This window comes from Cupressus sempervirens, chromosome 5, assembly GCF_028749045.1.
Source record: "Cupressus sempervirens isolate cs-2001-9-10 chromosome 5, ASM2874904v1, whole genome shotgun sequence".
Classification (NCBI taxonomy): Eukaryota; Viridiplantae; Streptophyta; class Pinopsida; order Cupressales; family Cupressaceae; genus Cupressus; species Cupressus sempervirens.
In genome coordinates, this window is record NC_143122.1 from 872402498 (window position 1) to 872427793 (window position 25296).

Genomic DNA, 25296 nt, shown 5'->3' on the forward strand with positions numbered 1-25296 from the left:
AAGCATCTATATGTATTTGAAAAGGAAAAGTCCAATCATGACCCCTAAGTATTGGTGTAGTTGTCAAAACAATGATTTGAGCTCCTGGAAAGAGTTATCACATTCCTTTGTCCAAGTAAATTCAGCCTCTTTGGTGAGTAAGGTGTAAAGAGGACTAGCTATCTAACAAAGATTCTTGATAAACCTCCTATAATAACCAACATGTCTTAGGAAAAATTTGACTTCTTTTTTCTTTGTGGGAGTAGGGAGTGTGAGAATTGTACACTAAAAAAGTGCACTCCTCTAAACCCTTCCATCCAAGGTTTTCCATAGATTGAAAAGCTTGAATGATGGCTTAGAGCTCCCTAGTCATGGAGTGCAAGAGGCATACAAATGGGCATAAATAAAGCTCTTAGCTAAGCCTTGGAAACACATCCCTTTCTATTAAACCATGAGATGGGAGATTCTTTAAGCAAGAGCAAGAATGCTAGTGTCAAAGAACTCTTGAATATGCAATGCAAGAATGAGAGTAAACTAAGATGAAATGCACAATGCAACTGAGCTAAGCAAATTAAAGTGTTACATCCATACTAATTAAACTATGTGAGCTAAACTATTGCAAAAGAACTACCTTAACATGCAACTAGACTAGAATGCCATATGACAAAATGCCATGGATGAAAGAAATGTAGACAAGAATAAGAAGTTCTCCACAAAAGCTCTCAAGAATTCGAATAGAAAACCTGCAACATAACAATACTCAAGAGTGTGGATCCCTTGAGGGGGAAAGCTCTCTCCCTTTTAAAGTTGTATGGATGGTAGAGATCAAGATGGAGATGGTGGATGATCAATGGTGGAATTCGAAAAGAGGAGTGATCCATGTGCACACACAAGTCAACCAATAGAATATAAGTTGACTTGTCATATAAGACAAAAAGTCTCAAAAGCCTTTTCTTTTAATTGTAAAATGGAAAAAGGACTTTATGTGTGCACTTTAAGCGAGTCAGAAGAATGAAGTCTTTTATTTAATTAAAAGGGGACATGTTCTTTTAATTAAATAATAAACTCAGGATAGCATAGTCAAACTATAGGTTATAATCAAATTAATTGATTATTAGCAAATTGGTTAGATAAATTATTACTTAATTTAGCCAAAATGCTGAGAAGGGGGCTAATAGTCTAGATGACCATTTTTAGGTGATTACATTTTCCCATCTTTAACTAATGTGTGATCGATTTGAGAACACATTATGTCAAATAAAACAAAATCCAAGTAGGTAGTAGTAGATATAGATATCTAATTCCGAAGAACAAAATGTAGAAAGAGATAGCACATCCTAAATGTATAGCCTGATAGTGATAGTATTGAACACTAGGAAAAATATGATGTCAAAATTCAAGAAAAATGCTAACACCTAGCAAAGCAGATAGATCAAGAGAAAGTGAAAAGATCAAACGAAATGCTCCTAAAAAATAGATGGTTTTAGCAAGCAATGATAGGGTCTTTCTACCCCCTTGGGATCGAAATCAAAATGAGGTTAGGGGATGCAAAAACAAGCTAGATATGAGTAAATTGGAATATAGCAATGTCCAAGATGATAGATAGATGATTAGAACCAAAGAGTGACTATGGAGTGACAAAATGCCCCAGTTTGACTAGAGTTGACAATGAAGGATACAGCATAAAAATTAGGTCAAATCAAGTAGAAAAATGATTTTATACATGAGAGGGTGAATTTGAGTAGATCTAAAGCATGGAATGATGAAGACATGAAGAAATGAAGATGCCCCAATGATGATTTAGAGATTAGACCTTAGAAGGTCAGCTAACTACTCAAAAGAAGGTAGAATTTTAAAATGCAATTTTGAAAATCAAGATGAATTTGAATTTTGATTTCAATTTCAAAAATGGATCTAGGACATTGAAATTAGCTAGGGTTACAATTTTTGCAAAATTATAAGGAGTTTAGAAATTAGGCCAAAATGAGGTCAGAAGCTATAAAAAGGGCCCAAGTGTCATTTTCAAAATCCTTTTGTTATTTTGTTAGAGCTTGTGAGTGGTTTAGAGAGCATCATGGCTTTGGCAGACATCCAAACTCATTGACATCATTTTGAGCATAGCTGGTTGCACAACTGGCCAGAGCACTATGAGGTGCTGATAAATGACTACTCTTTTTGTCATTTTTCAAGCTTTTTTGGTGTTTTTCACAAATTTTAAGGTTTTAAAGACAAAATATCATGTGATAATTTAAAAGTATCACACAGGTATTTTATAAAATATCGCATGATATTTTGCAGTAAAAAAAGTATCGCATGAGTAGTTTTAGGTTTGTCGTATGGACCATATCCAATTGTCTCTTGCACCAGTGCAAAATATTGTATCACACTCCTTTACAAAAAATATCGCACGGTATATTTATAGCATATTGTATCTCTTGTGTGTGGAAAAAGTATCTACAACTTGTTTTTGAGTATTTTTTTGGTTATTTTTGTATTGTGATCATGTTGGCAATGCGTTACTGATGTGTACATGTTGTGTGCTTACAAGAGGTATTTCCAACACTTCTCATTAGAGCCCCCAAAGTGGTGGGGTTGTGACTTATAGAGCATTTTACAGGTGATGAGCATGCTAGGATAGTAGCCATGGGTTTGAGATGGGTTATTTGGATGCCCCATATACGGGCAAGCCATGGGTTGTTGATTGCATTAGGTGAGTGATGGAATAGCAAGCCTAACACCTTTCATCTACTGACTAAAGAGGCCTTGATTACATTAGAGGATGTGTATCACATTCTTTGAGTGCCATGCTATGGTGATTTAGTAAGTTGTACGTTTGGTTTCTTTTGTCATGTTTTGCAAGTTTTGATATTGATGCAAGGGATACTAATGTTAAGCTTGGTTATGTCACATGTGTACTATGATTAGACCCCAATAGAGGGGCATGCTATGATGTAGTAGTTGTTCCACGATGTCACTATCTTGGACCATCATTTGAGCTGAGAGTGAGTCATCGATGAGTATGGTGCTGACTACCCCCTACCGAGTTTTCTATGCTCTTTGGTAGCATAGGCCTTGGTCAAAGATAGAGGCTAGAAAGGCTTCCCACTAGGATGGGGTCGATTGGTGGTAGATATGATCACATGACATCGCAGGATGGCATGGAGGCCAACTATTCTAGTAGACATGTATCATGAGCTCCATGAGGTGGTATACCGTAGTGGTCATTCGTGGCCATGCGGGGTAGTATTGGCATAGATCTAGGCATGGAAGCATATTGTTGTGATCCAACCACAGGTGCAACCATGGGAGCGAAGCCAGCTATACATTTTTGGTTATAGAGGATTTATCCCACAAACTCATAGTGAGGATGTTACCTATTATCGACGTATTTTTGATGAGCTAACTGCTTTCACATGGTGACCTTACCGAGAGTGTCAGAGATGGTTCAATGCCTAGGAGTTGGATTATATGAGGTATAATAGGCCATTGGTAGGTAGGCATGCGGAGATTGTTGAGTGGTTTGTGATTAGCCTAGTATGGCGACAGTTTGCATAGTGATAGGTGATATCAATGGAGACCACCACCTATGCTTGTTTCCATTCTAATGAGGCATGAGGCTGGCTACTTATGCTAGATTACCATATAGCAATGTGGGAGACATTGAATCTAGTTTAGGCTCCTTGGGGTTATGCCCAGACATGACAAATGCAAGGATGGATCTAGTGTATTTGTATGAGATGTAGAGACACTTGTTTCCTCAGTTTACAGAGCCTAATACATTGCCCATAGAAGGGGGACGAGAAGGAGGTGGAGGTGGAGGAGGAGGCAGAGGAGGTGGAGGTTGGAGAGAGTTCTCTCTTTTGGAGGAGGAGGACATGAGCATAGGCTACCAAAGAGGAGGAGGAGGAGGAGGAGGAGGAGGTGCCACTAAGGTGACAGCGAGCACGATGAGTAGAGTGAGTGGAGGTGTAGGCATAGCAGCCGACCCTTGGGGATGATGATTGAGATGCATGAATTCATACCCTAGAGGTAGAGCTATAGGCTACTTAGGTCACTAGAGTGGACAAGATTAGAAGCTTATGGATGAGTGGGCTCAGGGGGATGAGCTCCGTAGGGAGCGAGATGCGGCAAGACAAGAGGCCTCTCATCATGGTGCATGGGTTGCCTATTATTATGCTACCTATAGGGGTGTGGTGCCACTAGGACAAGGACTTCCTAACTACTCAAAGTGGGTGGGTAGATTAGAGGGTGCAGTACAACCACCAGATAGGAGATAGGCTCCACCACCAGGGCCACCACCTACTACAGAGGGTGGGAGTCAGCCATAGGCTAATTATGATAGTTTTGAAATTTTTGATTGTACATCATGTATTTTTGATACATATATCTAGATTTTGGATCTCACATTTGTATATGTACTGTGACACATTGATATATATATGAGATACTAGATTCGATTGACAATTTTGTGTACTTGTCACAAATGGATGTTTCAACATTTTCAGTTTTCATGTGATATTTTAGTTTCTATTTTTTGCTTATGTATGCATTGTTTGGATACTTATGTGTATATGCTCATGTATCTCTCTCATGTGTGATGTTTTTAGCTCTTATGTGGATGATATAGACTTATGTTTATGAAAATATGTGACACTTGGACAGATTGAATGTAATGTTTAGATTAACCCCTTATGATGACATGATAGCAAAGGATGAAGTGAAAGATATGATAAAGAAGAAAGATGCAAAAATAGTTAGCTAACATGTTCGCAAAAGATGATGAGAGAGCTCTCCCCATATACATAAATGTAAGACTAAGCTAAAAAATGAAGCTATAATGCAAGCTAACATGCAAAGTGGTTTACTAGCAAGGGACACATAACATTTAGGCTCTTATTTCATCATTGAGCATTTATTAGGGACATCATGAGATCATACAATCATCACTAGTATAACTACGAGGATATGAATATGATTTATGTCAGATAGAAATGTGGGAATCTAACCTACGCATCAAAGATATAGGTCAAGATGACTATACAATTAGATTCCCTAAGTTTAATATAGCAAGATTACACCTGTATCAAGGCATAAGAGCTAGGATAAACCCCCAAGTGCGGTCTTGCAAAAAAAAATAGTTAAGGACAATACATTTATAAGTCAAAGTGTCAAATAGCAAAAGCATGAATTCTTTCAACACTATAGATCAATAAAGTATACCCACAAGAAGAAATCAAGAAAACATGCCCCATGCCCCTAGTCTTCTAGTCCATGACATCCTTGAAAGACTATTAGGGAGGGAACATATAGCAAAGAAATAATCATATACAATACACAAAGTAGATAAAAATCAACATAGCTCAGTCATTTAAGTGATTAAGTGTGTGTGTGTGTGTGTGTAAGTCAGTTGGCCCTTTCTTGATTTTGATAGTGAGATATATCACAACATTAGAGACCATAGGTAAATTATCTGAAAAGTGTTGAGAAACACTTTATGTCAAGTTGTGGGGGTAGTGTTGAAAAACACTGTTTTGTGAGTTACCAAAGAAACCCTAATGCACAAGGATACCTTAATAGGCTAAGTAGCTATGCCCCCAAGATGAGGATAAGAAACAATCCCAAGCTAGGAAATATGTTGTGAAGTGGGTGATTGAGAATAATAGACATAGGTGCAAGGGTCTCAAGCAGTGCTTGTTTCTAGGTTTTCGCCACTTGGTAGATTATTTTTTGGACTTTTTTCAAAATTTTCAAATTTTTGTATTTTTTGATTTTTTTGGTGATACATCAAAGCACCTATTGCTAGGTTTTCACTAAGATGATCATTTTTTTCATGACATTCTTTTGATTTTTAGGATGTTTTCAGGATCCTAGATATGTACAAGATAATTGAGCAGTAAGCCTTTAAGCATAGAACTTCTTTAAGTGTAGGACATTGATAGGCTCTATAAGTTTTGCACCTTCAGGATTAGATAGCTAATAAGCACTAGACCCAAATGCTGCTGTGATAATGTATGGGCCTAACTAGTTAGGTTCAAACTTTCCCTTCTACTCTCTGTGCTATTGATTTTTCAATTTTTCTCTAAGCACGAGGTCACCAACTTGAAACTAATATGGATGAACCTTGTTATATTGAGTAGACATGTGATTTTGATAAGCCCTCATGTGATCAAAGGCTACCTTATGATGCTCATCTAGAGTCTCTAATTCCAATATTCACATAGCTCTATTGTCTTCATCAGTTATCAACCCATGTAAGGAGACTCACAAGGAGGGGATCTCTACTTCTAATGGGAGAACAACCTTAGAGCCATAGACTAAAGAAAAGGGCATGGCCCCTGTAGGAGTATGGATGGTAGTTCCATAGGCCCAGAGTGCTAGATTTATTTGTAAGTGTCAATCTCTCCTAGACTTAAGAATTGTGTGATGCAAGATTTTCAGCAATGTTTTGTTGGAGGCCTCTGCTTGGCCATTCCCTTGAGGAAAGAAAATAGAAGACTAGTGTTGTTTGATTCAAAACTTCTTGCATAGTTTCCCGAGGTCCTTATTTTTGAATTGCTCTCCATTATTAGTGACAATAGAGGAAGGAATTCCATGTTGGCAAATGATGTGATTTAGTATAAACAGGGCAACATGTTTACCTGTAGCAGTAGATAGTGGCACAACTTCAATCTAGTTGCTATAATGATGAAATTTTGACCACTAGATGGACTTGGGTGAATTTTTCCTATCAATTCAAAGGCCCATTGTTGAAATGTCTAGTATGTCACAGAAGGAATCAACTCACATCTAGGAGCATGAATCAAGTTACCATGGAGTTGGCATTTTTGACAAGACTTGGCATAACGAACAACATCAGCTTGCATAGTTGGCTAGTAATAACTCACCCTAAGTAGCTTTTGAGCAAGTGCAAGGCCATTAGAATGTGCCCCACAAATTCTATCATGGACTTTGAAAAGTGTCTTTTTGGACTCTTCTAGCTCTAATCACCTAAGCAATGTTTCGTCTAGACCCTTCCTATACAATTCACCAAAGACCAAAATGTAATGGGAGGCATTGTGGAGGAATTGAAATTTGTAGTTGCATGTGAGGTTCTCAAGAAAAATTTGATCACATAGGTAAGAGAAGATGGCTGCATAGTGGGAGGAATTGTGACCTAGAATGGTGAAGATCACTTGATTATCAGAGGAATCATAGGTAGGATGACACAGTTCTTCCACTAGGCACTCAAATCAGGATTCATGTTCTTGTAGTTGGAGGATAGATGCTAGAGTGGCCATAGCATCAACAACCTTGTTTTCTACTCTATGAATTTGCTGAAATGTCACAAAAGTGAAGTAGTTCCTTAGAGCATCTATCAACCTTTTGTATGGTATCAACTTGTCATCTTTCATCTGATAGTCATTATTCACTTGGTTAATAACAAGTTGAGAATCTCTATAGATATAAAATTCAGTTATTCTCCATTCAAGAGCCATATTGATCCCATTTGTTAAAGCCTCATATCCTACCATGTTGTTTGTACAAGGGAACAAGAGTTTGTAATATTTGGGGATCGTATATCCATGAGGGGAAATAAACAAGATACTTGCTCCAACTCCATTTTGCATATGAGAACCATCAAAGAACATTTTCCAAGTTCTCTCAGTGATGTATATAATCGAGACATCTAGAAATTCAGCTTGTAAGGGTGTTGTATCCTCCAATAGATAATTAGCTAATTGGTCAGTTATAGCTTGTCCTTTGATGGCTTTATGTTTGACATACTGAATGTCAAATTCTGAAAAAATCCTCATCTATTTAGCTAGATGACTAGTAAGCATAGTTTTGCTTAACAAATATTTTAAAGGATCAAATTTAGCAACTAGGTGAACTATATGTGCCAACATGTAATGATGAAGTTTTTGAGAAGCAAAGAGCACTACAAGATAGGCTTTCTTGATGCTGGTATAGTTCATCTCATAAGAAACCAAAGTTGAACTAATATAATATATAGCTTGTTCTTTACCAGTCTCATCACTTTGGGCTAATAGTGCTCCTAGAGAAGAAGTTGTAGCTAAGATATACAAGATCAAAGGTTTTCCTAGAATAGGTGGCGTCAAAATTGGAGGTTTTTCCAAGTAACCTTTAATTTGGTCTAGACTTTGTTGACACTCATCATTCTAGCTATGAGTAGAGCCTTTATGCAAATTCTTGTTAAAAGGTCGAGCTTTATCAGCCAATTGGGAAATAAACCTTCTTATGGATTGTAAACATCCTTGTAGACTTCTGAGTTGACTAATACTTCTTGGAGGAGGCATATCCATGATAGCCTATACCTTTTTAGGATCAACCTCAATACCTTTTGCTGAAATAATGTAGCCTAGCAATTTTCCAGAAGTGACACCAAAGGCACACTTTTTTGGGTTTAGCCTAAGTTGAAATTGTTCCATGCAGCCCAATATCAAACTAAGGTCTTCAAGATGTGTACCTCATTTTCTAGATTTTTCTAGTGTGTCATCAACATAGTCTTCCATATTTTTATGCATCATATCATGGAATATGGTGGTCATTGCTCTTTGATAGGTAACACCGACATCGTTGAGCCCAAAAGGCATGACGTTCCAATAGAAAGTACCCCATGCACATGTAAAGGCTATCTTCTCTTGATCAACTAGAGCTATCTTAATTTGATTATACCTAGAAAACCCATCCACAAGGGAGTACATTTCATAACCCACAGTTATGTGCACTATCATATCAATGTTTGGTAGTGGAAAGTCATCCTTGGGGCATGCTTTATTAAGGTCTCTAAAATTAGTACAAACTCAGATGGTTTTATCATGTTTGGATATAGGTACAATGTTGGAAATCCATTTTGCATAGTTAATAGCTCTGATAAAATTTGCACTGAAGAGTTTTTCCAATTCTGCCTTCACCAACAAAGCTACACGTGGATGCATCTTTCTTAATTTTTGTTTAACAAGCTTGATATCAAGAGAAATAGACAAATGATTCATGATAAGATCTGTGTCAAGCCCAGGCATGTCTGAGTATGTCTATGTGAAATTGATCTTTTTATCATGAAAAAATTGGGCAAATTGTTCCTTTTCTTCAGTTGACAATGATTGAACTACATGGATGATTTTAGGAGATTCCTCTGTCCCTAAGTTGATTGGCTATATAGGCTCAATGAGAACCAATGATTTGTCTTGAAAATAGCTTGGAAAACTACCAAGTACCTCATCCATAGGTTCCTCAAAGAGGTTTTCACCATTAGATACATCTTTATTTTTACTATTTTTAGGTTCAGATACTGCCACAATGTGGTTTTCGCCATTTGACCATTTATTTTTTCTTTTGATTTTATGAATAAGGTACTTGATATTTGATTCGATCATATGAATCGTAGGTTTACTAGTGGAAGAAATGATAGGTCCAATGGCATTTAGGTAATAAGCAATTTGATAGTCATTTTGGAAAGACTATATTTCTAGTTTCTAATGTTGAATGGACCAATCTATGAGATTAGGCTGAATCAATGAGAGTGAGGTAGAGGCTTCAAGGTTATTGATGTGAAAAGAGTCATCTTTGGTGACATGTGGTATCCAGCTCAGGAATAATCCTAGAGGAACTGACATGGCCTACTAAAGCATTTTATGAGCCAAACTCATCTGACCCTATACTAGACTCATCTACCCCATTTGGTTGGATTGCATAAGTGTGAATGACATTAACCCCGAGTTCACAAGAGGTGTTTGATAAAATTTCCCATTCATACTCTTGGGAGTTTGTACTCTAATCTCTAGCAATTAGATGAGCAATATTTTGTCTAATCTATCCTCTATTTAAATCTCCAAGGTTAGATTCATCTTGTTCTAACTGTCTAGAGGTGGAAGCCTTAGCATCATTATTGGTGGTGGATGTTTCTTCTCCCCAAAGAAGAGAAGTTATGGGTATAAAATCTTCATCTTGTGAAGTGGTAGCAACAAAGGGAGAATCATCATCCTCTAATTCACTAGATATGGGCACACTTTGAGTAGACATTGGTATATTATCCTCTAACCCAAATCCTAGGCTAGCAGTATCTTGAGCATCACGACCTTGAGTATGAGTTAAAGTTTTAGCTAGAGCTTTTTTATTACTAGTTAAGGAACCATGACCTTGATAGCTCATGTTTGCAAGCATCTTATATCATTTTCCATATTATTTAGGAGAAATGGGAGTGTCCTCCTCATCTTCCTCTCCCCTATATATCCAATCTTTAATAGCTTGTTCTTTTTCTGCTTCTATGGGAACTAAGGACTATACAAAAGTGCCAAAAAGAGTCATGACAGATGTGAAAGGCTTCTTTTTGGTAGATGAATTCCCATAAAATTGAGGGGAAATAGGTAGAGCAGCAATAGAGTCTAAAGTGTATTCACCATGCCAAGGCTCATCATCTTCAATTTCTGTTCACACTCTGTAAAGGATGGTATCTACTCATGAGAAGAGTGATTATGTGGAACTAGTGTTTTAGCAAAAAATAACGTGTTGATAGACATTGAGCTATCACCGGGGAAAACTACTTCAGTACCATTAAAAGGGAACTTGATGCATTGATGATACACAGAGGGTACTGCTTGCATGTCATGAATCCATGGTCATCCCAATAACAAATTGTATGCAAGTGGTATGTTTAGGACTTTGAAAATAACATTCTTCTCAACTGGACCAACCCTAATTAGAAGCACAATTAGACATTTGGAAGGTCTTTCAACCTCATCATAAGATTTTATAGTGATCTTTCATTTAGGGTAAATGGAAAATTTAGAGATGCCCAACTGTTGGATTACATTGAATGAAATGATGTTTAACCCTACACCATTATTTATCAAGACTTGGCAAATGCTAATGCAGAAGATTTGGACTTCGACATGGAAAGCAAGGTTGTGGAGATGATAGAGAGCTTAGTCATCTTCATAGAAAAGGTGAGATAGTGAGGTGAAGAGATATGGTTTACCATAGCTTGGAATCATTTCACATCAATATCTATGGGAACATTGGTAGAATGTAAAGCCTTTTCAAGGATATCCTTGTGTAGAGGGGATAATTCCAATAACTCAAAAATGGAAATTTGAGCTGGGGTACATTGTAGTTGACTGATAAGGTCATAGTTGGAGATCTTGGAAGCAGTTGGTTGTTTAGAAGATGAAGCATTCTTAGGATCTTGGGCAACTTTTAGAACAACCTTAGATTGCCCCCTAGTAACAGCGTTAAGTGGTTCACTTTGTGATGAAAAAGAATCATTCACCTGGAGCACCACCTTAGGTCTAGAGTCATTATGGTATTGAGGGAAATTGTGCATTTTGAAGATAACTTTGGGTCATTCATCTATGTATTTCTTTTTGTCATTAGAATTTTCCATGCATAAATACTCAACGGGCTCGAGCATGCCTATGACATTGTTTGTGTCAGCATAAGCATAGCTGATCTTGGCATCATGGTTTTTTTTAGTGGTTTTAGAGGTTTCACCTTTCTCGTGTTCTAGTGAGGGTTGTTTAAAAGCTTTCTAATCAACATTTCTAGCAAGACCATCTATGACAACTTTGCCTTCCTTAGTAAGATCTTGAATTATATCTTTGAGCTTGAAACAATTTTTAGTGTTCTGACCCTTACTTCGGTGATAACTGTAGATATGATCCTCTCTCCACCACGGGGGTTTGGTGGGTGGGTCATAGGGTTGGGAATTATTTGGTAAAGTAATAAGCTTGTTTTCAATTAGAGTTTTTAAGATCACTTCATAGGGCTCAACCATTGGTGTATAAACACATCGTTTCTTGGTAAACTTAGAGCTCTTGTCAAATGTTTGTGGTTTCACATTTTCTTGTTACTTTATGTCACATATGGTAGTAGAAAGATTAAATGAAAGTTCCTTGGTCATGGGAGTGTCCATTACTCCATCATTGACAACATACTTGTTTTTATTCCAAGGGTTACCTTTGTCTTTACCATTTCCATTATTGTTTTTGTCTTTGTTTATAACAATATCACCCCTTCTGATAGCAACATCTTTGATGCAATACACACTCTCAACCATGACATTGAAGGATGTGAATAACTATTTCTTTAGATAAAATTATAATTCTAGTAATAGCATATTGACAAAAATATGATTTTTTTTAGCCTCAGGAACTTTTCGGGGATAACGAGAGTATAAGGATCTCTATCATTGAAGATATGTTGCAAAGGGTTCTCCCGGTCATTGTTTGATGTTGCCTAAGTCCATCACTGTTATAGGATGTTGAATATTATAGGAGTATTGTTGGATAAAATGTTGCACAATCTCATCAAATGTTTTAATAGGACTTAATTTGGTGAACCATTCCATAGCTTGCCCTCTTAGACTCCTAGGAAATAATTGCATAAGAAAGGTGTCTTCATGCATAAAATCCATGCTAAGAGCATAAAAATGCCTCACATGATCGTGAGGATCACTATTTCCATCATATTTTTCATACTTAGGAACCTCTATATCCTTAGGAAATGGTAGCATGTAGAGACTCCTATCAAATGGAAGAGTGCATATTGATTCAACAAATAAAGTTTTAAGCGGTTCTTTTGAAATTTGTAGTTGTGCAAATTGTTTCCTCAACTCTTATATTTCTTCCCTTAAGATTTCAGCCTTAGTGGGTTCTCATTTGGGAATTATGTACTCTACATCAAAATCTTGATGGAGTTTCCATCCTCTTATTTCCATGTATTAAAAGTATTGGTCTAAGCATCAATTTTTGAGCAAAGCCATCTTGTTGGAATTTTATAACATCTTCGCTAGTTATTTCTTCATCACTTTCATGATGAGAAGGGCATGTGCCTTTGGTGACTCTAGGAGTCCTTGGAGGTGTGTTGTTGCCATCATTGCCATCAAAAGGATTTCGAGAGCAAGTCCCCTTGTTCTCTTCATGGTGGGTATGGTTATTGTTTTCAGCTTGTTGATGTTCTTTCTCCCTAGCGTACATGGCTTCTAAGATCTTTTGATTTTCATGTGCTTGTTCTTCTAAACAACGTTGGACTTCGCTGGGGTGCACCATGGTGACCAAATTGTTCTCACCCTTAAGCATCTCATAAGGTGTGCTGAATGGGTTTTCAAAATATTAAAGCGAATTATGGCTAATGTTAGTTATTTGCATTTCAATAGGCTTAGGATCTTCCACACAAGGCTATCCACAAGGATGTCTAGGTGGGGTTTCTAATTGTTTGAAGACAAAAGGGGTATGACTACCACTCCCAACTTGAAATCTAGTTGTAACAAGCATGTGATGACTTGTCTTTGTTTAATAGGACAAGAAAGGTAAGTTAGATTTGAAGCTATTACAATCAAGCTTAGTCACTTGTCAAAGTATAATAGATGGCTTGTCAAACAATGCTTGAGAATTTACAACATTGGTGATTCAAGCTAAGTAAATGAGTAAGAAGCTCAATAGTAAATAGCTAAAATAGAATGGTAACCTGATCTTGACAAGTGACTTATCAGTGACATTTCAAGACTTATATCTGATGGACTAAACCCATCTTTTTACCTTAGGACACTTTCCTAACACACAAATGTGCAACCAAGACTAGGGTGATGGAAGTGATGAGACCCTAGATTAGAAAAATTAGAACACACTCTATTTTGATAGTAGATAATCTAAAGCAATACTTTTTTAGAGACTAGGTGATATTAGGACAACATAATATATCGTATGATAGTTTAGAACACCCATGCAATACTTTTCTTGCAAATGACATTTCACCCAAGGCAAGACGATAGACTTTTGTATACTAAGATGATAGACTTCAGTAAAGGTAGGCAACAAAATTTGTGAAAAATAATGTCGCACGATATTTCTTCAGTGAACAGATCATAAAGTGCTAGTTTTTGTCCAAAAAGGACAAGTTTAACTCCAAAATTCTATGTTTCAATTGATCAATCAAGTGGTTTTTGGATTAGATAGTGGGAAATTTTAGTTTGTGTCAATTATCAGCAAGGTTTGCAAATGATAGGGGTATTAACATGTCTCAAATAGTTGAACAAGGGTAAAAACAACCTTGCCAACATGCACTTGTGATATCAGAATAACATTTCTACCAATATTACTAAGATGTTTAATGTGCAATAATGTTAACACTGGTCAACACATTAAAAAATAGTAGCCAAGTAATCTACCTTAAGGTCATGGTTCATTACTCAACAACTTGGCCCACACTTGATGCTCCTTCACCTTTTCCCACAAGAGATATTAGATTTTTCATGGAAGTACCATAAGCACAACCAAGGGAACACATATGGTGAGTGTAAATCTTGGGGTGATCCGGGTAGTCCACTAGGATCGATCCTTGCACCAAGAAGTTGAGCAACAAAATAGGGTAGATACTAACCTAGGGTGTCTAGAAAGGGCTTCCGTTCATAGTGTTCCTCTTGCTCCTAATTAAGGGACACCCCACCTTGCAATGGGTAATAAACCTCATGGCCACAAGAGTAGCTTAAGCATTCTTTCTTAGTGATCTCCCTATGGTTGAAATCTCATAAGTGATCACACTATGTCTACCAAGGTTTTGTGTCCTTGATAGCCTTGAGTTCATAGTGGGTTGGAAGAGCTAGGTAATTTTATTATCCCCACTTGGGTCATTCCTCTCAAGTTGTCCAAGAGTAGGCCCTCTAAAGGATCCTAACTACCACAAAATGGATCCACTTTCAAGGGTCAAGATTTTTGATTCACCTCAAGGGTGAAGAGCATACTCTCCTGCCTTGATTGTTTCCCCCAAACATGCCAAGAAGATTCAATTACCCACTTGCTTTCAAAATCCAAAGGTGGTTCAAGATCTTTAATTTACCACAAGGGTAAAAAACATACTCTCCTATCACCAAATAACCTCAATCACAAGTTTAATGTGTTCTAAAAAAGAACAACTAGTAGATGTTGCACATGAAATCAAAAAGCAAGCAAGTTGGGTTTTTATGCATCAGGCAACCTTGCAAAAAATCATTAGTAGACCTTATGAATTTGGAGCTTTGACATGTGTTCTTTTAGGCAATTTTAGGCAAAGTTTAGTGCTTCAAAACAACACCTTGCAACCACAACCATTAGCACCATGATTTAGCCTTAAAAAAAAGAAACAAAAAGAAATATCTAATTAAACCTCTGTAGAATAGCTGAAGACCTATAGAAAAACTAGTAACCAACAAATAGAAAATGAGAACTAACCAAGAAAACCCCTTGACAGTAAGCAAATCCTTGTCAGCCAATAGTTTTCTCAGTATAGTTGTGTGGCAGAACTTTCTCGTGCAATATTTCTTTCTAAGTCAGATGAGAGAACTTCTTGGACTGGGGCAATAATGTTTAGATGGTAGTACGACACTTTTTCCAAAATGCATTCCCTGGTAGTTATGAGAACTATCATGTGACATTGGAAAAATATCGTCCGAGAATTGCAACTAAAAAAAAAAAGAAACTTGTGGATAGAATGTAGAAAATGTGAAAAATACAACTAAAAGTAGAGCAAAACTAAGATGTTTTGGCCCACGATAAGTGCCAAAATTGTACACTCAAAAGGTGAACTCCTCTAAACCCTTCTATCTAAGGTCTTCCATAGATAGGAAAGCTTGAATGATGACTTAGAGCTCCCTAATCATGGAGTGCAAGAGGCATACAAATGAGCATAAAGAAAGCTCTTAGCTGAGCCTTAGAAGCACAACCCTTGCTAGTAAACCATGAGATGGGAGATTCTTTGATCAAGAGAAAGAATGCTAGTGTTAAAGAAATCTTGAATATGCAATGCAAGAATGAGAGTAAACTAAGATGAAATGCACAATGCAACTGAGCTAAGCAAATGAAAGTGTTACATCCATACTAATTAAACTATGTGGGCTAAACTATTACAAAATAACTATATTAACATGCAACTAGACTAGAACGCCATATGACAAAATGCCATGGATAAAAGAAATGTAGACAAGAAATAGAAGTTGTCCACAAAAGCTCTCAAGAATTCAAATAGAAAACTTGTAGCATAACAATACTCAAAAGTATGGATCTCTTGAGGGGGAAAGCTCTCTCCCTTTTAAAGTTGTAGGAACAGTAGAGATCAAGATGGAGATGGTGGATGATCAACAATGAAATTAGAAAATAGGAGTAATCCATGTGCACACACAAGTCAACCAATAGAATATTTGTTGACTTGTCATATAAAACAAAAAGTATCAAAAGCCTTTTCTTTTAATTGTAAAATGGAAAAAGGACTTTATGTGTGCACTTTAAGTGGGTTAGAAGAATGAGGTCTTTTTATTTAATTAAAAGGGGACATATTCTTTTAATTAAATAATGAACTTAGAATAGCATAGTCAAACTATAGGTTATAATCAAATTAATTGATTATTAGCAAATTGGTTTAGATAAATGATTAATTAATTTAGCTAAAATATCGAGAAGGGGGCTAATAGTCTAGATAACCATTTTTAGGTGATTAAAAGAATTACCTCTACTTTTGTAGGGTCTACCTAGCTTCTAGCTTCAAAGATAAAATGTCCCAATACCACTCCTTCTTGCATCATCAGAAAGCATTTCTTAGTGTTGAGAGATAGATTGTGCTCTTCACATTGGATGAGTACTTTCTCCAAGTTCTTCAAAGCTTCCTCAAATGTGACACCAAATGTAGTGAAGTCATCCATGTATATTTCCATGCAATCATGTGATATGTCAGCAAAGATGTTGATCACATCTCTCTAGAAAGTAGTAGGTGCATTGCATAAGCCAAATGGCAATATAGAATATGCATAGGAACCCCAAGGACATGTAAATGTGGTATTTACTTGGTCTTCTAAAGCAATACTTATCTAATTGTATCCATTGTATCCATCTAGAAATGAGAAGTATTTCTTTCCAGCCAAGTTATCTAAAACCTTATCAATAAAAGGTAAAAGATAATGATCCTTCTTTGTGGCATTATTTAATTCCCTATAGTCTACACATATTTTCCACTTCCCTCCTTTCCTAGGTACAATAACTAATGGTGATACCCATTTTCTATTAGAGATTGGATAGATGAATCTAACATCCAACAACTTCTGTGACTCTATCTTAACTATTTCACACAATGCTAGATTTATTCTCCTCTGAGGCTGTTGGAGTGACAAGCTTTCATCATTGATGTATATCCTATGGGTGTATATTTTAGGGCTCAATCCTATCATATTATTATAATCAAAAGCAAAGGCTTTTTCATGCTAATTGAGGAGCTTGGTTAACAATTCCAATTGTAATATGGACACCTTATTGTTTACATGGAGATTATGACTAGGAGAAAGTTCCATAGTAGTTGTTGATTCTACGATTGATTCTTCTAGTACTAGACTTGTAGCTACTTCACTTGGCAATAATTGGTCAATTATTTCAGGGCTTGCTGGGTAGACACAATCTTCATAGGTACATAGCTATAAGATAGAACTTTTCGCAATGCCTTTGGCCACTATACATTCATTGGTACGAATGATCTGTACTACATCATCCTCTTCCTAAATTTTTAGAAAAGATTTCCCATGCAACATCATGAGCTAAGCTACAAAATTCAATTCTTCCTCTTCATCTCCTAAATCTAGCCAAATAGGTTCTCCCAACTCTTGTTGGGGTTGGGTAGGTGGATATAGCTCTAGATTCCTTATGGTTTGACTATATGAAATTGTCGCACTGTCTATCTGCAACTAATTTTAGTATCAGTGGTGGCTAATTGGGGTCTCCCTAATATGATAGGATAGCCAACAAGTTTGAATTTGGGTGATAAGATAAAAACTCAACAGGGTATTCCTATGAATCTAAAGTCACTATCACATCTTCTATGAGACCATCTAGAGTGATAGCTGAACTGTCTACAAGTTATAACATTGTGGGAGTTGTCCTTAAGCTTTCCATATGTAACCTATGCATTGTATCTTTACTCATCACATTTATTTACTTTCCTAGATCAACTAAAGCATTTTTCACAACCTGTCCATTTATGATTAGGTTAACTATTGGACTAGTAGGATCTGAATACTTTGGTATTACTACCTTCCCTAACATGATATCTGCTAATTGCCTAACAACAAGGACTATTTGAGGATCTTTCTTCTTCTGCCCTAGCTTCTTAAGACATGCTTCCTTAATAGCCTTTCCATAAAGAGGGACATCCTTGATAGCTTGAAACATAGGAATTTGGATGTGCATGTTTTTCAACTGCACAACAATGTCAAATGTCTCTTCCTTTTGGGGTATAGATTTCTCTTTATTTAGCCTATGTGGAAAGGGAGAATTCATGGTGGTATGGTTAGTAGTCCTACTAGATACATCGGTTGGTGGGTTGATATCTGGAAGTATAACTTTTGGAAGGGGTGCTACAAGAGTGTCTTCAACTTCCATGATAATAGGATATTTTGGTGTAGGCAAAGTTGTACCTACTCTTAAATGAATATAAAATACCTCTAATGAATATGTAGGGCATTTCTGAGTATCTATAGTGTACATTTGCTACTGTGATTGCTTGTTGTTTGGATTTGGCTGAGGTTGAGTGGGCAATTGAGTTGGGTTAGGATTAACATTATTTGCTACAAGAGGTGGCATTATTGTATGTTGTTGAATTGGAGGCAGTAGTTGTGGGTTACCAAGATTTTTGTTAGGTCATTATGGAGCCCCCCTCCATTGATTATTAGGCTACCAATTTCCTTATGGTGGTTACCATTGATTCTATTAGTTTTGCCACTAGTTATTTTGCTAGTTTTGCCATTGGTTATTTTGGGAGTACTAGGAGAGATTCTGATAGCTTTGGTTTTGCCATTGATTATTGGATTTGAAAATTGTAGAGGATCTTGAGGCATACCTTTTCTTAAGGCCCATGGTTGACATTGAGCAATGAAGAACACTTGTTCATTGTCTCCATCTATCTTCATGTACTCGGTTGACAAATGTTGATTCTCTAAGCTAGCTACTAGTTTACATGTGCAATCTTGCTTCTGTTTGTGGCAATGGGGACAATACTCCTACCAATTATGATTCAACTTTTGCATGCTTCTTCTTTGTAGTCATTGTGTCAAAATGTTTAGTGACATCATTTATGATGTATTTCTTGAAATATGAGAGTAGATTAGAAATCTCAAGCTTTGAAATACCCTGACTGATCCCTTTAGTGGTTGTGGACCAATGTCCTCTACCTTTCTTCATAGTTGACCTTGAGTAGTTAAGATAGATTTTCTTGAGGTCATCCCAAGAGGATTGATATACATTACTGCTAGCCATCAAGTGTAATGCTTCTAGACAATTATCATTTACCCCTCCCAAGAAGACTAGCTTCTATGAATCCTCCACCGGTACATGCTAAGGGTTCTTCTGTAGTGTATACAAGAAATGTGAAACATATTCTTCCAATGTTTCATCCTCCTTTTGTGATATTTTAAAGATATCATCTCCTCTTGAATCATTCACCTTGCAATACTCTTTGTATTAATCCAAAAATAGAGTTTGTGTTTCATCCTAGGTACCTGCTGCATTGGCTCCTAAGCCCATGAACCATTGTAAGGCTAATTCTTTCAGTATTGCTAGGAACAACTTGAGCTTATGGGCATTAATGTTATAGTCAAAGCTATGATAAAGTATGTCAAACTCAAATAAGAAAGTATTAGGATCCTTAGTTGCAAGGCCATAGAACTTTGGGAGAGCAATTGTGGGTATATTTTTTAGATTAGCATTGATTATGAGGCTCGAGAGAGGAATTGGAAAAATAGGTTGTGCCATTACTGGAGGTACTTGATTACAGGGTTGTTGTTGAAAAGGAATGTTGGCTACAAGATTGTTAACAACAGGTGGATTTGGACTAGAAGTATCAAGAAAGTTGGCCAAAATTTTAGCAAAAGGCTGAAGACCACTCGTGTCCAAAGGTTCTACTCTAGAGGAAGATCCTACAGGAAAATCAGGGCTTGCATCCTCAAAAGTCAACTCAACTTCTTCAATTTTTTCATTCAAATTAACAGACTCCTGTGGAATAAATCTACCATATTCATCTCGTTGTCTTCCTCTTCGATGCATGCAATTAAATTCTTCACACTCATGAAGAAACTATTAGGACTAAAAATCTCTAAAAAAACTTAACTAAAAAAAACTATGACCCAAAAAGATGTTCCTAGCTTGACACCATCCCTGGCAATGGTGCCAAAAATGGTTCGCCTCACAATAGGTGTGTGATAATCATGCCCAAGGCCTTACTTAGGAATAGTATATTCAATCTAAGGATTATTCTCCCTACCATTAGGTGCATTTAATTTGTCAACCCAAGGACGTATACTTGAAATGGTCGGCATGGTATGTGCACTAGGTTTCTTAAGGATTCATTATTCTTATGCTATCAATAACACGATGAGTTTGCTGACGTATGCCTATCATGTCGGTGACCCAAGTTCGATCCTTGATAACGATGAAAAAAATGGTTCACCTTAGGTGTGTGATAATCATGCTCAAGGCCTTACTTAGGAATAGTATATTCAATCTAAGAATTATTCTCCCCATGATGAGGTACATTTAATTTGTCAACCTAGGGACGTATATTTGAAATGGTCAGTGCGATTTGTGCACTAGGTTTCTTAAGGAGTCATTATGCTTATGCTACATGAAAGTAAAATTAAAAGAAAGAACCTATAGTAGTGCTGCAGGAAATTAACACACTTAACTCTTTACTGAAATGGATGCCAAAAATATGATTAAATGCTAACTTATATTCCAACTCAGACCATCCACTATAACAATTCTCACAAATGCTATAGGAACACTCACAAAGTATGATGCTACAGGAAGAAACTTACAACTTCAACTTGAAATACTAGAAATGTTAGAAGTAAATCTACTGTACTCTAGTCTAATCGACCTCCCAAGTGGGTCCCCTTGGTTGACTTCTGCTAATCTACTAACACAAAATGCAAACCAAGAACTATTTCATTATATTCCAAAATTCCTTACATAAGAACAATATGTAAAACAATTCACTACGAGAGTCAACAATTTCTTTTCATAAAATTTCTTCCAACCTGTAAAAACTATCAATCCAATCCCTATAAATAGAGGATCAACACTTATTCTAAAATAGGAAAGAAAACAAATTGACTACAAATCTACTAGAGAAAAAAGAAGGAAATATAACAGTTCACAACACAAACAATAAAGTTTGGATAACCAATTCGACACAATAGTAAATGTAGAGGGAATATAGCAACTCTTCATCCCTGCATTCCTAGAATAATAGCTCCTCCTGTGTAGCGGTCGTATCTCCTGGAACTATTATGACTCTTCCACTACGACTAGACTTTAATGTTCCTCCTTGAATTTTGTCGACCATCCTGTAGCTTCTTCCCTATTAGGTTAGTTATGATGCATAAATATTTGCAAATAATCATAATCAAATTAAATCCAAATATTAGAACACACATTATGATGGTTATATGAAATAATACATTATACATGTATAATATTGGCAAAATATGACATAATATCTACCCATAGGTTAACGGTTCTATCTACACTTAATTATAAGTTCAACTAAACATAAGTTCAAAAATATCTTGGTAGTATTAAAATAGAGTATTTAAAATTATCATAAAATAGAGGCAATAATTAGCCTCATTACACATTTTGCATGCACAAACAGAGCATTCGTGGTGATTAAGGTGTTATGAATTGAGTTACATTGCATAATCAGTTAAACGAGAACAGAGGAAAGAAATCAAAGGAAAACATAGATACATTTGATCAGAAAGGATCAAGTACACATTAGTATAGAGGTGATTTGACATCAAGCAATATAGTGCTAGCTGTAGGTTCATTGTTGAGACATTCTAATAGGTGAATCATTTAAATCTCTTAACAAAGTAGTCTTAACAGGCTATTGTAAATCCTTTAAAGGGTGCTTACTTCATTGTAAGTTAAAGTCCTTTTACCAGGCACACTTTTAGTAGGGTGTTTAAATCCTTTAATAGGGTAAGATCTAATAATCTTGTAAGCCTTTAATAGGGTAGACCTTTCACAGGGTAGATCATGTTTTGTGGTCAAACATTGTAACCTTCATTAGATACACTTTATTACTATAGTAGTGAAGATTTTTGGGTGTCATCCCCACCCCAATTTTACCTTCTCCTTGGAGGGGTTTTGGGTAACCAAATATCTTGTGTCATACATGTGTTGAAAATTTTAGTTTCATGCTATTGATGTATATGCTTAATTTGGTATTTTAGTTTATATGCATAGTTTGTGAGATGGATGTGTGGTGAATAGTTTTAGAGGTTGAAAATTTTAAGTGCTAATTCACCCCCTCACCCCCCCACCCCCCCCCCTCGAGTTTATTTCCCTATTGTATTTTCAACAATTGGTATCATAGCACTTGGTCTCTCAAAGTAAAGTTTGTAGCTTCGAGGAAAGATCTTGGAGATGGAAGTCTACATATTGGGAAAGACTATTGAGAATTAGAAGATTGAAATACAACTTGCCTTACATCAGTTAAATGAAGCAAGAAATGAATTGAAGATATCACTGAAGAGAAGGAAGGAAATTTCTATTGAAGAGATTGACACACAATACCAAGATATTGACACTACTAAATTGTTTGTTGATGGAAATATAAATGAATTTGATGTAGCAGTTGTGGATCTAATGAAAAAGAATGGAACCCTAATTGAAGAAGTTAGAAACCTAAAGAGAGAACAAGAAGTCCAATTAGTATTGCTATGTGAGGTGAACAAGCAAAAAAAGAAAGATGAATATGACAAAGTCATGATTGAAGATGACAAAAGGATTTTAACTAATAGACTAGAAGCGAAAACATCTAAAGTAACTAGGATTTCTAACATGCAATTGGAAACTTTGGGTCAAATTATGATTGCAAATCATGAACTCAATGCAAAGGATATTGAGATCACAACACTAAAGTTGTAAAATGAACATTTGAGAAATGATCTGAAAAGAGAAAAGGATTTTGGTAATAGTTTAAAAAAACCTCGTGAAGCCATCAAGTACTTTGAAGAATTGATGAGATTCCCTAGGTCCAACAATGAAACTTTTGGATTAGGATACACTAGTACTAAAGAAGGAGAATCATCCAAAAGTGGTGAAGAAAGAAGTAACAAAGGTAAGAGCTCCAAACCTATTTTTCATAATTGTGGCTAGATAGGTCATACTACTAATGTTTGTAGGAGCAAGACTGCAAATTAGAACCCTAAGTAGAAGTTCATGGTTCATTGCCATAAATGCAACAAATAAGGACATCAGGCACAAGAATACAAAACCAATACCTCAAGCACACAAATATTTGAAGGATACTGTTATAATATTCAGAAGTATGGACATAGAGCATATGAGTGGAGATCCAAGCCTAAATGATCATCAAACAAATAGATAAAGGTAAGGCACAATGGAAACTCTTATAATTGGGATTATAATACAAGGTACAATTGTCACTACTATTAAGAGTATGGACATGTTACTGAACATTACATAAAATCACATTTTAGAAGCGACTATAGTAGATGGTTGAGTCAAACCACATGTTTTAGCTATTTGAAAATTGGTCACATAAGTAGAAATTTTCCAACAAGGTCAAAGACACCAAGCAGTGAGTTCAACATAGGCAATGAAAAGGTAGATGTTGAGAATGTCAGAGATGTGATGAACAAGACATGGAAGAGAAAGGAAGATTGCAACACATTAAGTTCATAAGGGATCACTTCACCCAATGGGTCAGGTGATCACACCTCCTCCAATTACGTAATCAAGAGGTATGTGGGACTAATATCTAAAAGATTTACTATACATCAGTTCCAAGGATTTAGCTATGAAAAGATTACATATGCATGAATAAAGATGCAAAGTGTTGTTAAGAATCTAGAATAAATCTTTAAGTTTTTCTAGTTTTCATGTTACTGTCGAGCATGAGAAATTTCACTATGGTTTTTGAGCGAAATGTTAGTAGATAACAAGTTATCAAAGTTTTTATTATTAACCAAGATTGTAGTGATTTTTGAGTGAAATAGGAACTTCATGGAAGCCAACTTGGTCAAAATCTTTATTGAAGCTGAGCTTATAGTTGTGTAAGCACTAAAAATGCAAGGTTTTGAGGTCTATATGATCAATTTCTACTCATTTGACATCATTTGAATTTAAGAAGAGCATGAAGAGAAAATGACAAAATTGAAAGAGATAACACCATTGTTTGCAAGCTGAATTCAATAGTTGCTCAACACCTTAACAATAGATTCACAAAGGTATTTATCATGTGTTGAGCTACGCAGTTTGAATTTTTGCAAACCCTAGTTTATATTATGGCACCTAGTTCTTTAGCTACTAAGGTTAAAAAAGGTAAAGAAGTTTTTAATGCGCAATTGATAAGTAATGAGATCAGACAACCAAACTTTAGAGCCATACCTGATATTGCTTACAACCAAGATCCATCTAGTGCATTGTTGATGATATGACCAAGAGTTTTGATGATTCAAGACTTAAGATGCTACTATACATGCAAGGTTGGTAGCATAGGAAACATGAAATTAGGGAAACCCATGGAAAATTTTGTGAAAATGGAGCATTGAAGGATGAATTCAAAATTGTAGAAAGGAAAGGGTTGAATCATGCCCTAGATTTTCCAAATGTTTTCAAGATTGAATGGATTAAGATAGTCCTGAGTAGAATTCATGATAAATCTATTTGGTTGGATAATGGACCAGTGAAGATCACCGAGAAAATTGTACATAGATTAATAGGGTATCCAACACTTAACTGACCTAAAACAATGAGAAGTGAATCTAAAGAGGTCATTGAAAAGAATATAGGAGTAGTGTGGAACAAATGAGGGATTCTATTTGATACTATTTCAAATCCCCTAATTCTATTTGTAGTGAGGATAATAGCACACAAATTCTATCAATCAAGCAAGATCAATAGTGTACCATGTATTTCTGTTGACATGGGCTATAAGATTATAAAGAAGGATCATACCTATGACCTTGCCGAGTTGTAGATGCAACAACTATCATAAAATTTGGGAGCTATAAGGAAGACCAAAAGTGCACAATATAAATTTTTCTCAATTCTTGTATGCATGTTCTTTTATGTATGGAATACATTCCCCACATTTGGTAAAGTGTCTTGGAAAACAAACAAATGTACTGCAGTGTAGATAGGAGAGTTTACTGAGCAACTTGGGAACAATTGAGTCAGTTATGACTAGGTATTTTTAAGACTTCAAGCAATTAATGAAAAAGAGACCGAGGATACCAGTTTCACTAGTTGAGAAAGATGTTAATGATGTTTTCTTTCTAGT